Here is a 9,838-nt window from a genome sequence, read left to right as displayed (position 1 = left end):
GGGAGGGGCTTGCTTGATACTTCACTTTACAGGGCAAACTATGCTGCCTGCCTTTGTACTCTTGCCCCAGGCCCCAGGAATAGGAGGAGTTTGGCCTGTTGTTAGTTGCTTGCGTACTTTTTCTTTTCAAGAGATTTGCTGAACCCTATTTCATCTTGATAATACCCTTGATTTGTGTCAGTGAATGAAGTATAGTATCTATGCCAGGAGCTTGGCAAATGCTGAAATGCTGGCTCTTCCTATGAAAAAGTACACAGTAGGGCGGTGCCTGTGGCACAGTGAGTAGGGCGCCGGCCCATATACCGAGGAGGGTGGGTTCGAACCCGGCCCGGGTCAAACTGCTACAAAATATAGCCAGCCGTTGTGGCGGGCACCTGTAATCCCAGCTCTTCCAGAGGGTGAGGCAAGAGAATCCCCTAAACCCAAGGGCTGAAGGTTGCTGTGAGCTGTGACGCCAAGGCACTATACCCAGGGCGACAAAGTGAGACTCTGTCTCTTAAAAAAAAAAAAAGAAAGAAAGAAAGAAAAAGTACACAATAAGCTGAGCCTCACTGTACTGGTAATGAGCCTATTTGTTGTAAAATACTTACATTTGCATTTAAAGTAGGGGAGAATGTTTGTCTGCAAACTGTTCCACCCCGAAAGTCATCATTTAATTCAAGTGACTGGAGTGTCCTCTTTATCTCCCCAGGGCCCTGCCCCAGCTCTCTTCCTACACCCTCAAGGCACAGCCTGATCTCCCAAGACTCACACTTCCAGCTTGCAGAGCTGAGCTGTGACTAGCACATCCTCTTTGTGACAACTTTCCTGTGAAAAATACACATCCCATGGAGCTATCCAGAATGCCAAGGATGGCTTAAAACCCTGTGATTTCATTCAGTATGTACAGGAGGGGGGCTCAGGTTCCATTTCTTCTTCTCAAGATGAAGAAAGGGGCAATGACATAGGAATCAGGGAAGGATGCGTGCTGTTTTGTGTGAGGTCGGGCAGTTTGGGGAAAAAAATTCACCCAAGTCTCTTTAATGGGTGGATTAGACCATCCACTGCTTAGGTAACTCCGTTGAAAACTCCACTCTGCACATGGGAGTTTGGGATTCTGTTGAAGCATGGAAGGATTTGAAAAGCTCCAGGCTCTTTCACAGTGAAGCATGTTTTTGCAACAAAATGATTTGAGAATGTTTCCAAAGGTAGTGTCCTGTTGGTGCTTAATAAATGCATGAGTCTGTGTCCAGTAGGGAAAGATAAAAGCCGTTGTCTGGTTAAAGGTAGTAATTGCAAAATGTCATAATGATGCCTTCTCCTCAGAGGGAGATGGAGAGAGTAAAGGAGACAGTTGAATTTAGTAGAACGATATTCCTTATCAGTTCTTTAGATGGGAGTAGGGTGAAAATGAGTTCTGATCAGAACACTGAGGACTAGTCAGTGTAGGAAGAAAGCGTCGGACAATAGCAATTAAATGGAGGAAAATGAGATTTCTTTTTGTTGTTGCTATTGATTTTAGTGGTGAATGAGGCTTGGAGAAGTGTTGGTTGTTAATTGGTTTGACTGTCTCCAGCAACTCTGCTGGCTGAATTTTGGATTCAGACCTTACCTTGGAACTCTCTGGAAAGAAGGGGAATTGGTATTTACCTTTGGCTGGCTGTATTAATTTGCCAGGACTGCTATAACAAAATACCACAGACTGGGAGGCTGAAACAATGGAAATTTCTTTTTTCACCGTTGTGGAAGCTCAGAGTTCAAGATTAAGGTGCTGGCAGGGTTGTTGTCTTCTAACGCCTTTTTCCTTCACTTGCAGACAGCTGCTGTTGGTTTAGGGTCCCACTCGAAGGGCCTTATTTTGTCTTAATTACCTCTTTAAAGGTTTTATCTCTAATATGGTTACATTCTGAAGTACTGATGGTTGGAACATCAACATATTGATTTTGGTGAGAGGACATAATTCAACCCATAACACTGATGTAAAGGTTAAAAACGTAGATTCTTAGGCAAGACTTCCTGGGTTCAAACCCTGGCCATACTGTTTCTTAGCTGTGGACATAACTTCTCTGGGCTTTGTCTGGCAATGAGCATTCAGTAAGTATTAGCTGTCATTGTTCTATTTTTGAGTATTTTCAGGCCCCCGTGAGGCATTGTTTTCCATTTTAGTTCACCAGTTCTAGGTTGCATAGTAGTTTGTCCCAATTGCCCTGGTAGTGCTTTAACAGGAGTGTTTTGCTTTGAGTTTCCCTTAGTGTTTTCTTAAACATACACTGATTTTGAAATCCCTCTTTCTGCTTCTACCAAGGAGTTGAACATCTGGCACCCCCCCCCCCACAGTTTTATTGAATTGGTTATAACAATCCCACTGTATCATGTTCCTAGGCAGGAAGTCCATTTGAGGAAGTGGTGCAAATGGTGTGGGTTTTGTGGTAGAAAGTGACAACATTGTCACTGGCAAAGGGGTGAAATGGTAAACGTGTCCATTTTCCCTCATCTTTGCTTAGTTCAATTCCATAGACTTTCAAAGCTGGGCACAGTCCTTAGTACAGGGATTCATTTCCAAGGGTTGAGTTGGAGTTGTTCACAAATAATTGTTACGAGGAAGGCAGACATAAAAGCTCCACAGAAACGAAGAGATGGTGCAGTCAGAGTGTCTTTACCCCCTTTAGGTGTCTTCTTGAGGAGGCATCATCTGGGTAGAGCCTGGAAAGATGGGGAAGGTAGGATGCTAAGACCATCCATGTGCCAGGGCTTGGGCTTGGGTAAGAGATGCCCAAACTCTCCCAACCTACCTGGGGGAATGAGGACAGTAGATGGTGTTCTTGGTGGCTGGGATAATATGAAGGCTCTCTAAGGGGTAGATATCATTGAGTTGTTGTGTTTTATCTTAAGCAGTTGTATGAGTATTATGTTCTCTATAAAAGAGATGTTAATGTAAATATGTGTTTGTTGTTTTTTTTTTTTTTCATAATATACTTCAGAAAGGGGGACTGTGAGCTTTATCTGTGGCTTATGTCCATCCTGGCTGGAATAAACCAACCCCACCAGAAGTAAGGTATCTGTTGCATCCTCAACACAGCCCTCCCTGGAGGCCTTGCAGGAGGCAAAAGAAACTACCCAGCCCCTCTTCTACACATCCTACTCAAAGTGTACACTTTGCATTTTGGAAAATATTAGCAGTTGTGCAGGCACAGGCAGAATCATCATCTAGAATAGTTCCATTATCCCTGAAAGTTCCCTGTGCCCCTTTGAAGTTAATCTCCTTTCCCAATTCTTTAAAAAACAAAATGAAACCTTTTCTTTGGAAACAGTTTCACATGTATAAAAAATTTGCAAGAGTAAGAATAATACGAACAACACAGGTGCATTGTGTTCACCTATTGTTGAATTTCTTACCCCATTTTCCATCTCTGTGTTCTCTTCAGTTTGGGGGAAGTATTTATGGGTAAGTGTATACATCATAGCCTTTACTCCTAATACTTAACGTGTTTTTTCTAAAAATATAGATAATCTCGTATAAATGTATAAGCAAAGTTCACTTATGAAATGTAAGTAAATTTAGCCTTGCTGCAATTAGGTTGGGTCCCATCTGTTACTCTTATCCCAGTTTTGTCAGTCAACCCAAAATATCATTAGCGGCATTTCCTCTCCCTCCAGTATAGAGGCCAGAGTAGGCTCAGGGTCCCCATTTGGTTCTCGTGTTCTTTTAGTTTCCTTAATCTGGAATCTTTCCACTGGCTTTTATTGCCTTTGTGACATTGAATTTTTGAAGACTGTAGTCCCCTTTCCCCTTTATGAACAGAATGTTCCTCATTTGGGATTTATCTGATTTCCTTATGGCTTGGGGTTCCAACTATGCTTTCTTGACTAGGGCGCTAGGTAGGTACCACTGTGTCCTTCTCAGGGGGTGGCATCTGGAGGTACACCATGTCCATTTGCCCTGTGCCAGTGATGTTAAATTTGATCGCCTAGTCAAGACGTTGTCTGTTTCATAATTGTGTGGAGAGATACTTCTTAAGCCCATTCAAATACCCTGCTTATCAAAATGTCCCTCTGGATTTAGTAAGCAGCTGAAGATTCCTGCCCTACCCAGTCTAGAACATGGTGGCTGCAACTCTAGCACACTCTCCATACTTGCCAGTTGCACTTGACATTCTGCTGCAAGGTTACATTTGCCCCTGTTTGTTTATTATCTATACAGACTCATGAATTCTTTGTTTCTTCCTCCAATGCTTTTTACTTCATTACTCCTCAAACTGTATCAGATATGTGCAATGAGATCTCTTCAAGCTGGCTCCTGTGTCACTGTGACATGTCCCCATCATTTTTGTTGAACTCTTCCTTACTTAATGGTATAACAGTATGCTCTAAGCTCATCTTGTACCCATCCTTCCCCAGCCGGGGATGAAAACAGCCGTTTCTCCAAGGGGAGAACTGCACCTTTTCTTTTAAGATGTTTAAACCACTTGAAACAAAGATGCCAAGTCCACTAATTCAAATCACTTACCAGAACAATCTCTAAGTACCTAAAGAACCAAGTTTCTAAATCATGTTGTTAGAGGGTGAAAATTTTAAGGCTTTAATGAGTTTAAAACTGTGAACTGTGATAAAAAATGGAAACATGTGACAATGGAGTTTGGCAAAAAGAAATGAAGTTGTCTTAACCTTTAAAGAGTCTTTTTTCTTTTAAAAAGATACCTTTTAGTCTGTATCATCATTTGTGTGCTTTTCCCAGGGCACCTTAATCACAAGGCAGGAATATTTTAATAACTCCCATCTGTAGGGCTGTGGGAGAATGGTAGTGATATTGAGAAGTCAGAGAGAGGGGTTTTCAGTGAATTGTTGTAGCAAAGTCAGATATTCTTAAAGACGGAAGTTGAAATTCAAAGAGGACACTTTCTTGGAAGGATTCTCACTAAGGCATCTCATGGAATTAGAAGATTTGAATAATGAAAATTGGGAAAGAGAAAGTGTCAGGGCAGTTGCAGTGGGGTCCCTTCTCCAGGGCACAGCCAGCCATGGGACTTGACTTCACAGCCTCACACCTAGCAGGAGATCAGGGTACCCTCCTGGATCGATGAGTTCTGGCCAGGGAATGTGCATCACAGACATGGCTGGACTAGGGGTGGCCAGGCTGGGATCCCTCTGTGTCAGGCAGCTGTGGCTGAAATACTGTCAGAGGAGGTGACTAGCAGGAACCTGAGGCTCTCCTGGTGGAAGGAACTCCAGAGCCTCTGCAGGGACCCTGGCTTTCATCATGTATGATTGGCGCTCTGCTGATGGGTAAATTAGCCATGCTGGCTGGGGTTCTAGGTATTGACTATGTGAGCAGAAGAATCATTTATTGGAGGGGAAGCAGGAAACGGAATTGCTGGGCATTGGAGAGCAGGCTCTTCAAAAGGGCAGGATCCAAGAGACTCTGGACACAGCAAACACTAGCATCAGGTCGGGCTGCCAAGGACACAGCCAGGGGACTCCACTGCCCTCACAGTTGCTGATGCTGCAGGACACTTTACCTCCAAGGGAGGGCTGCAAGTCAGGGGTGACAATCTCCTGCACCCCGTGTCACTTTTCAAAATCTCAGGCTGACTATACCAGGTTGCTGGGGAGAGGCAGAATGCTGTGGTGGTTAGAAGCATGTTCTATAGAGCCAGACTTGCTGGGTTTAAACTTTAGGCTGTTTCATGGACGAGGTAAATGCGTCCTTGAATGTGTATTAGTTTTCTCGTCTGCTAAGTGGGAATCAGGACCCTATATGAGTCATTATTTTTAGTGTGTAGAATCCTGCTTGGCACATGTCAGGGCTATTTTTCAGTGCTTGTTAAATAAAATTGTGCCAGCCTTAGGGCTCCACCGTAGGGAAGGTGATGGGCTACCTCCTGCCTTTCTTGGAATTCTTCCTGCAAATGATGGACACTCCGATTCTGGGCAGTCCCAAATGACAAAGTTCTCCAACAAAAATATAAGACTTTCCATAAAGGAAGAAAGAAGTATAGCTTCTTCTAAATGGATTGGTAAATAAAATCTAAACATAAACTTTCAGATAAGGGGATCATGAAAAGGAGGCAGATGTCTTTAATGATTTAGGCATATTTTGTATTACTACGATTTCTTGAATTTTTTTAAATCATGCTTTGATTCTATTGGGATCTGAGCCTTCCATACATGTATCCTATTATTCAAGGAAACTCCTGCAACCCATATGCTAGCATTGTCTCTGGTGTTAAACATTTCCCAAATCTCACCAAGTCTTCCCATATTGGAAGCTGTGATCCTCTGGCATTATTGTAATGTCCTCCTCATTCCCCACTGTCCATATTTGCCCTTTTCTGGTCCATTTTAAAACTTAGACCATATCTTTATCTCTCTCACCTTCAGTGTCATACGTTACCCTTGAAATGCATCCCAAACACCCACCTCCTTCTCAGAATGCATGTACTATCCTTCCCTGGGTTCACTGGACTGAAGCCACACTCACCGACTTTCTATCCTTTGAACACATCAGCCTTTTTCTTACCATTGGGTCTTTTGAGCTTGCTCTTTCATCTGCCTGTAACAATCTTTTCTGTTCTCTCTCTCATTCCAGGTTTGGGCCTGTTTCTTATCTTTACATCTTAGCTCAAAAGTTCATCTCTCTATGAGGCCTTCCCGATCAGGCTACCTGAAGTCATCCTTGCACAATGCACTCTTAGCTGCTCAAGTCTGTTCTGTGATTTTGTTTCTTTATAGTTTTATCTTGAAATTAACCTCAGATTCTTACCTGCTTGTTTGTCTATTTCCACTCGACTGCAAGCTCTATAAGAGTGGGACTGTTCCTGTCTTGTTCCTGTATCCTGGCACTTGAATCAATATTGTGGCTGGTGCAATATTGTAATAATTGCTGAATGGTATTCATGAGCACTGACAAGCCAGAATGATACTTGGCCAATCAGAAGTGACATAAAATAGCAAATGTTTTTTAATACATACATGTTAAAATTGTGGGTAGAAAAAATAAGCACTTAGGATTATTCAGAGTCCCATTATTACTTAGTTATAAAAGTAGACCATAGCTTGGTGCCTATAGCTCAAGCAGCTAAGGGATGATATTGAAGTTGTCAAGTTTGCTTTTTAAAAAATTGATAAATTTTAAAAAAATTTTTTTTAACTACAGAGAGAAAAAGTATAATTTATTTGTTATTGTTTTGCCTGAAAGGTGTGTCCCATATTGATGAGCATTTGTTAATTATCATCAGATGGAGTACCCATGCCACTTCTCTCTTGAATCTGCCAAAATTAAAACTCTCCTTTTTGAGTAACTCATCTCCAGAACTTTTGTTTCTGTTGCTTAGCTACTGTGTATCGAAAAATATAAACTAATTATATTACTAACCAAAATTAAGTAAATGAAAGTAATGGATCATTTTCAGAATCATCATCTCATCTTCATAGTGGTAAGTCATAGCAATCCAAGTCAGTGCCGCTCCAAATGCAGCTGTCGACCTGTATGGGTCTGTGGACCCAAGACCAGTACAGAAATTGAGAGTGAGCATCGAGAAACCTGTATAGCAATTTAACATTGCTGTCGCATCAAAGATTATTTTTATTTTTCATAAATTTATCAGTCTTCAACTTATAGAAAAAAATTTTTAAAAAATTGGTCCCTTTTCTGCTTGAGAAACACAAGTGCAAATCTTCATTGTAGGAATAAGGTGGAGAAGGTCTAGAGAACTGAAGAGATTGGGCAGATGTCACAGGTCTTGGTGACAAGTAGCTGATTGGCAGAGATCTGAAATTCATTCTGAGTCTTCATGCTGAATTTCTTAGTTTCTGAGGCAACATTGATTATCAGCCATGCTGTTGGCTTGGAAACAGCCTTTCAGGAAAGCATACCAAGTCAGACAATTAAGTTCATGAACTCATCCTGGAAAAAATGCTACATATCACTACAGTCACCTTGAAGTACCCCCCCCCCACCTTGCCAACTGGTGACCATAGTGATATTCAGCAATAGGGTATGTAGGATTTCTTCTAGGATGAGTTTGTGAACTTAATTGTCCAAACTGGTATACCACCATAGCAAATATAAATATCAATGCAAAGGCATCTAAATGTCAAAAATGTTAAGTTATGTGGATATAAGTCTGGAATCAAATATATAAGTACATTAATTTTCTCTTTTCTCTAACCAGATAGTATAAATTTAAAACAAAACAGAACTGCTCTAGTTGTTAATGAAGTATTTGATTTCATGAAATTAATTTAAGTTCTGTATATTGCCATCAGCCCACTAGGTTCTATTTTAAGTGGTCTTATATGAAATTTTGAAAAGAGTTGCTTCATGGAATGGTGAGCTGTTATATATAAAGAAGATTAAAAAATAAGACCAGTCAATGCATGGGAGTTCCAAAATATGCCATTATTTGTCCCAAGGTCTGAATAACTGGATTGGTCACATCTGGCCAACTAATGATTTAAGGAAGAGTTTTCACATGAGTTGTTGAACTCTATGAGGATTTTGCTCAACTTAGAACTCAACAGTACTAAACAGAGCTTAGCTCAAATACTGGTTGAACAAATATATATATACTTTATTGTGGCTCACACGAGATACCAACTGAGTAGTACAGAGAATTTCTATGGTAGCTAGAGGTCTCCAGTTGTTTGGGATGGCCTAGGGAGGTTTATAAAAGGAACAGATAGCTGGGCTGGGCCTTAAAGGAAAGTTAGAAAATCCGGAATTGATTATTTTTTTTCAGTATCCACTATCTTGACTAATTACTCATTTTGAATATGTGCATATGCCTTGATTAGTAGTATCAAGATACTAAAATTAAGCCTGGGTCTTAGGAATGAAATGAGATTTGGAAAATGTATTTCTTTTATTTCCATAAGCACTTTTCCTAGTTATAGTACATGGTAAGATTTTGAAATGTAACCACAACTGTAGTTGAGATTCTTTTCCATTGCTTCATTGTGAAATAATTTACTCATACCAGAATCCAGAGTCTTTTCCTAATTCACCTAACACTAATAATGGAAATGGCAATAATAAAACAGTGACACGTATACATCCAATCATTACTCTAAGTACTTTACATGAATCATCCTCACCGTGTTTGAGATATAGTTAGTATTTTCCTCTCCATGCTACATAAAACTATGAGGCAAGTTTCACTGGCCAGGGTGGAGCCAGGGTTTGAATCCAGGCAGTCTGTATCCAGAGCCTTGGGTCTTAATCACAGCCTGCTTGTGTCTTCTGGAGCCAAACATTTCACCAAAATCTACCCTAAGGGGGCAAATCTCTGCAGTACCCACTTCTTGCCATCACCTTTGCCATTCTTCTTTCCCCTGTCTCTTGTCTGGATTAGTTCAACATCTACCACTCCTTAGCCAGAGTGACCTTGTAAAAATGTAGACTGAATGGTTGTTTTCTTGCTCAAAACCTTTCTATGCTTCAGTGACAGATTTGAAAGTCTACATATGGTTTGAGACCCTCTATATGTCTCCTAATGGCACCTCTGCCTTTATTCCCTGTGATTACCTAGTTCTAGCCACAGGCCCTTCCTTTAGAACCCGCAGTGGGCCAAACGCATCCTTCTTAGGCCTCCACACACATTGATCTGTCTGCCTACAACACTCTGCCTTTCTAGTCTTCTAGCTAACTGCTACTCATTTTCAGAATACATATTAAATATTTCTTCCTCCTGGAAGTCTTTGCTGACTCTCCAAGTCAAGTCCCTCAGAACATTCTCCCATTGCACCATCTACATTTCTTCTTAAAAATAGCACATACCGGCTCGGCGCCTATAGCTCAACCGGCTAAGGCGCCAGCCACGTACACCTAAGGTGGCGGGTTCGAATCCCCAGCCCGGACCCG

At 41.3% G+C, this 9,838-nt stretch overlaps 1 protein-coding gene across 1 annotated transcript in view; it reads left to right on the top strand.

Annotated features, from left to right (window-relative positions):
• GNA14 (G protein subunit alpha 14) overlaps nt 1-9,838 on the top strand; it is a 197,129-nt gene that overhangs the window by 860 nt on the left and 186,431 nt on the right. The window lies entirely within an intron of this gene.

This window comes from Otolemur garnettii, unplaced genomic scaffold (assembly GCF_000181295.1).
Source record: "Otolemur garnettii isolate 467f Iridium unplaced genomic scaffold, OtoGar3 scaffold00006, whole genome shotgun sequence".
Lineage (NCBI taxonomy): Eukaryota > Metazoa > Chordata > Mammalia > Primates > Galagidae > Otolemur > Otolemur garnettii.
Note: the sequence above shows the minus strand (reverse complement) of the source record. Positions and strands in the feature narration are given on the sequence as shown.